The sequence below is a fragment of the Gossypium hirsutum genome, chromosome A07 (genome assembly GCF_007990345.1).
Source record: "Gossypium hirsutum isolate 1008001.06 chromosome A07, Gossypium_hirsutum_v2.1, whole genome shotgun sequence".
In the NCBI taxonomy this organism is placed as follows: domain Eukaryota; kingdom Viridiplantae; phylum Streptophyta; class Magnoliopsida; order Malvales; family Malvaceae; genus Gossypium; species Gossypium hirsutum.
The window spans coordinates 4,795,257-4,801,447 of record NC_053430.1 but is presented as its reverse complement, the minus strand read 5'-3'; the positions used below and the strand labels follow the sequence as shown (position 1 = coordinate 4,801,447).

Genomic DNA, 6,191 nt, shown 5'->3' with positions numbered 1-6,191 from the left:
ATACACAATTTCAATGGGTCGTTAGGATGTGGATGAAGATATTTATAATTATGATGTAGTAAGATTTTACGATTTTTTAATTATATGTAATATTAATTTTAATCTTGCTCATGTTATATATTTAACTATTTTATATGTACTATTATTGTTGTAATTTGTTAATAAAATTTGAACTATTTTATGTGTATTGCAGGAAAAATGCGTAGAAGAAGATTACGAGATTTAAGTATTGTCCAGAATACTCAAATTCGGAAGAAGCAAATAGTGAACAGCAGACAGTTATTGGATCTTCGAATGTGCCGGAGACACTTGACGAGCCTGCAGAATTTCAAAGTAATGTTTAGTTTATTTTACATGTGTGTTGACTTTTATATTGATTTATTTTTTATTTTTAATATAAATAATAACATACCGTTTTCAGCTGAAAGTGGTGGAATGCGCAGAGGTCGAGGACGTACGCTACTTAAAGATTTATATGACTTAAATCCTGTCAAGCATGTCAAAGCAAGTAGAAACAGTCATGGTCAGCCTGTTGGATCTGAAGCTCGACTTTTAACAGGCTATTTGGGCATTATAGCACGAAATGTCAATATGTTGCCATCAACTACGAATCATGCCATCACATGCCTGATAGTAACAAAAATCAAGCTCTCGATAATATTAAGGTAACAAAACATCTAATTGTTATTTATAATACTTTGGTTTAAGTTTCATTTATATTTACATTCTAAACTTGTGTTTTTTAGGAGAGATTTACTTTAGAGGTCTCGGATGACTATATCAAGAAGGCATTGGTAAAAAGTGGAGAGACCATAAAAGCACTTGAAAAAACAATATTTTAAGAAAGAATAAGCCTCGAAGAAAAATTATGAAATGTCCCGCCGGGAATGCTGAGGTACCAATGGGAAGATGCGATTAGATTCTAAAATTCAAAGAAAGGAGAGGTATTACGTACTTCCAAATTCTTATAAATTTTTCAGTATATAGTGTTTACTATATACGTAATAATAATTACATTATGTAGGACCGTGAGCGAGTTGGAACAAACAGCAGGCAAAAACAAAATTCACGCACACGACAGGGTCGAGAAGTTTTGCTTCTGTAACTGAGGCTGAGGTATTATGAATTTATTAATTCTATCAAATATTAATGACTTTCTACTATTAAATAATATTTTTACTACTATATTGTAGAAAGTCTCGTTTGGTCAAAAGTTGGACACCTTCAGCTTTTTGAGATTATGCATAAGAAGAAAGATAGATCTCCTATGACATCCGAAGCTGGAGAAATTATGGTATATTTACTATAAAAATTGATTTATTATAAATATTTATAATGTTTAATTATAATGGTTTAATTCGTCGTTAGTAGTTTTAAATAATGTTAAGTTATGTTGCATTCCTTTTTATTATATATTTCGTTTCTAACTCTTTGATTGATTTATTAGGAGAAACTAAAGGAGAAAAGACGGAGTATGAAGCGATTGTTTCGACTGATAGTTCTGTTAATCTTGAGAACATTGATAACATAATTATTACTGAGTTTTGGGTCCTGAAAATCATAGTCGGGTTCGATTTCAAGGATCTGGTGTTATCCCGATCCAATATTTTGGATCCGGCTCCCAACAATACATGCCTTACGGGAGTCAAGCTCAAGCTGAAGTTCAGAGGTTAAGAGACCAGATAGCTCAGATGCAAGCGAGCACAGTTGAGCAAATTGTTGAGGTTGAAAGAAAATATGAAGAACTCCAGCAACGACTTAGAGCGGATGCAGTAGCGAGGAAGGCAGCGGCAGCAGGGAGGGAGGTAGCTGCAGCAGCGAAGGAGCAGAGCAGCAGCGATGGTAGCAGAGCAGAGCAGAAAGTATGATGAGCTCCAGCTACAGCTTTAGCATATGATGCGATGTTTCAGCAGTCGCAAACCGCCATCTTAGACATTTGTTTTCTCGTTGTAAGAATATTTTTAACATTGTCACATTTAACATTATTGTAAGAATATTTTGAGTTATACTTCATTTATTAATTTACATCATATATCTTTCGTTGAATTTGAAGTATCATTTAGATTTAACGTTTTTTTGTTGTATTTTTTATGCTACATTTGCTATTTTTGGTTGGATTCAATGTTATATTTGTTGTTTTTGGTTGGATTTAATGCAAGAAGGGTTGGATATTGGTGAAAAATGTATATTGCAAATCTGCCAAAATTAGCAGCGTTTGTAACAAAATTTTCGTTAAAAGCCATAACTTTTAGCAACGTTTCACCCACAAGCGCCGCTAAAAGCCATGACTTTTGACGGTGTTTCAGGGATTTCAACGACGCTTTTCCCACAAAAGCCCTAAAAGTTATGATCTTTTGTGGCCTTTTTTTCAAATAAACGCCGCAAATTATTGTGGTGTTTTCTATAGCGACGCTTTTTGCAGCGCTTGTGAAAACACCGCAAATAGTTCTAGCGATGTTATATTGATATAAAAAAATTTGGACTGGTGCTTCATAATCATTGATATTAATTATTTTTACATGATAGTTAATATAACCATTACTAGGTATAAATAAGTTCTATTGTAAATTCATGTTGAATTTTTTAACTATTTGTTTTAATTTATTTTGTAGACTTATGTTAATTTCTTATCTTTGAATTTTATTAAAATATTTCTGCAATGAACTATTTATTATAAAAATCACTACACCATAAAAAAAAGCACTTAGTCCCTAAATGTTAGGCATACAAGTAGTAGCTACTAAAGCATAATTTAGACCACAACAACCACACTAGAACATTCACTACAACAAATTGACTTTTAGCGACGTTTTTGCAAGCGCAGCAAAAACTTCACTAAAGTTTGCGGTGTTTATCTAAAAATGCCGCAAAAGGTCATGACCTTTAGCGACACTTTTTCCACAAACGCCGTAAAAGTCATGACTTTTAGCGTCGCTTTTCCCACAAGCGCCGCTAAAGATCATGACCTTTAACGGCGCTTCTCCCAAAAACGTCGCTAAAACAAGTCGTGAAATACAAAATAATATTATAAAATATTATAAATGAAAAATAAAAAATTAAATTCAATATAAATATATATCCACCAACAGTAAGTTATCAATAACAATCAAACAAAATACCGCACTTATCATACTACACCAGAAATCTAACAAAATACAAATAGAACAAAATAATGATAGAATGCACACTTTAAGATCAACAGTTAGCTCAAACAAGTCGTCACTATGCATGAATTCAGCTAATATTCCTGGACCATGCATCCAACAAAAACTCAAACCTGAGAAAAAGAAACAAAAGTTAATGAATGACATACGAAGGCAAAAACCAACCAAAATAACAGAATCAGATTCCAGTTATTATGAAAGTAAATAACTTATCTTAAGATAAGGTTCTTCTAAATTCAGAACCCTAAATCAAATTAATAATAAAATATGCAATTAACAAGTCAACGTTAACGCCACATATAACATCAAATTGCACAACTTAATATACTCAATACATTAACATAAATAACATCACATTGAACAATGAATTTAACACATTCAAATAGATCAATTTTAAGCTCACTAATGGTTAATTTAGCATGTGAACAGCATATAAATGTTTTGCACTTACAGCATGGTTTAATCAACTTCAAGTAGGAAATTAAATGCTGCAAATTTCCAGCATTCAAAATCATATATAGACAACATTAATATGACATTTTCGAGCACCTTAAAGACACATTTGGAAAATTTGAAGAACCATTTGAACAACCACATTCGAACATCTTAAAGACAACTAAATTTTGTCTTGTTTTGGACAACCTTACAGGTCAGCAAGGCATGTGTTAAACCACGCCTAACATGTTTATTTCATCATGCTTTGAACAACAATAAACAACCATTAAGCATTATATTAAATCAACTCTTCAACACATTCGAACAACATAAAATACATCATTCGAATATCATAAATCACAACTTTCAGACACCATAAATTGCAACATTTAACACCTAAATTTTCAGCATTTAACACATAAAATGGTTTTCTCCTTATTAAACACTTATACGACCGTCAAAGCCAAAGTATGCACCTGTAAGCCAAAGTCAGGCCAGTAAGGAAATTACTTATACGACCCTCAAAGCCACATATGTCAAAGCACATTAACTGATCTCTTTGAATTATGATATGGAAAGATAAATTTTTAATAATGCCACCATAAAGCAAGAATCAGAATTTGTTTCAACAAAAGAGAAATAAAACATTGTTGCTAATAGCCGAATAGAACAAAAAAAAATGAACAGCAAAACTGCACAGGCTCAGGAGCAAGAGGGAATTAAAGAAACTAACCTCTATATCTAAGAATATCCTTTTGCTGAAAAGAATCTCAATTGTCTGCAATAAATGCATCACCAAATACATATATATGAGAAAATGAAAATAATATTCCATAGTTAACTCATATCAAGAAAAACTAGAGGTTTCACAATACAATGGAATGCTTCCGTTATTTAACAAGGAACAATAGTATTAATTTGCAAAAGGTAGAACAGAAACATGCTGCACTACTATTGTTTAACGTTATATAGAAATTATTCTTTAGTTCTAATATCTAAAATTACAAGCACAAAAGGCAATATCAAGGTCTGATGAACAGTTAGATTTGAGAAATATTCATTGGTAATATCACTTAAATCTGTAATCAAACCAAATATATTTCTAAACCAACTAAAAAGGACTATAGAAGGACCAATACAGAATGAGAAAAACCACACCAAATATTTTGAGAAACTTGAATGAACAAATAACATTAAAAAATTTCCACGACTGGACCAAAGAATAACAATGAGGTAATATCTATATTAACAATACAAATCAAAGAAATCTAATTTATACTAGATAACAAGCAGACAGTATGATACAGGCATGGGGGCTTCTTACCTTACTTGCACTTAAGATGTCATCAAACTGTTTTAAAACTGCTGGGGAAGCCAAATGGTCAAGCTTAGCTCCCAATATCGCAATGGGCAGCTTCTCACATGCAAATATTCCCACACTATCATAGCAGCTTTTTACTATACTAGTTCATATATGTAGCAAGTGTAGTTAGCTGGATGTCTTCAATTTTTAGTGAAACATTTGTCTTAGAACCTTAAAAGCTGCTAAGATTTAATTCTCTAATCTAAGTTTGCTATGGCTAAAGACTCGATAAACTATGAAGTCGAAATAGATTCTAATTAAGTAATGCTAGTAAAACGGGAAAGCTCTCTTAAAGTAATCATCTAATAACTCTAATCATGCCCAAAACTTCAATTTTTGCATTAAGTGTAACATCAAAACAGTTTCATGCTATAGATTATGGAAAAAGCACTCTTGGCAATCATCATAGAAGGACAAGTTTTCTCATCTCAAGAAAGTTGCGTGAATGTGCTAATGGTATTAGGTCCCAAATATTTTAATAGTGAATTGATGCACCATAGATGAATTTATTTAGGTAAGTTGTAGAGTTGGTTCATCATCAAAAGTAGTATTTGGTATTCAAGGTCATCAATATTGCAATGTTGCTCAAACATGATAACCTATAAGATACAAGTAATATTTTATTAATAGAACTAAATTATAATATTAAAATTAAAATACTAAATAACATTTTAATTTGAAAACAGAACTAAATCTATTAAAATTCTGAAAAATAAGAATTATATTATATATAACAAATTTTTTTATAAAGTTAAAAGAAAGCATGGAATTTAGTTTTGAATTTGATTCAAAAATATAATTCTGAGAAGGTAAGATATGATATGAAACAATTAAAAATTTGAGAGGAAATTTTAGTTGCTGAAAGAAAAACCAGTTAATGAAAAATGGAAAAGAATGATATACAAAAAAACCACTTGTTTAGTTCGTGTTTCTTTTCACGGGGCCAAACATTTTATGTTTGTATACATAAAAATTATCTTGGTTTGCAAATTGTTCGCAACATCCATCACGGAATGCAAAATATAGCATTTCTGCGGCCAATATCAATCAATAAACTTGTATAGATTTACTCGCAAGACGAGTTACTAAGAATCACTATTAGCATTTCCCATGGAACAATCAAAATAAAGTAACATAAAATTTTACCTCTTAAATTTTCGATAGATTGAACGACTTCACGCAGTTCATTGACGATCTTAAACAGAGTAACTCAGTCTTCATGCAACGGC

The 6,191-nt window shown here is 31.4% G+C and overlaps 1 long non-coding RNA gene across 1 annotated transcript; it reads left to right on the top strand.

Annotated features, from left to right (window-relative positions):
- The first annotated feature begins 1,058 nt into the window (after window positions 1-1,058).
- Window positions 1,059-1,498, top strand: LOC121232012 (uncharacterized). The gene is made up of 3 exons (XR_005930236.1): window positions 1,059-1,116; window positions 1,194-1,294; window positions 1,448-1,498. It is a non-coding gene; the product is annotated as an uncharacterized lncRNA (long non-coding RNA).
- Window positions 1,499-6,191: the final 4,693 nt, after the last annotated feature.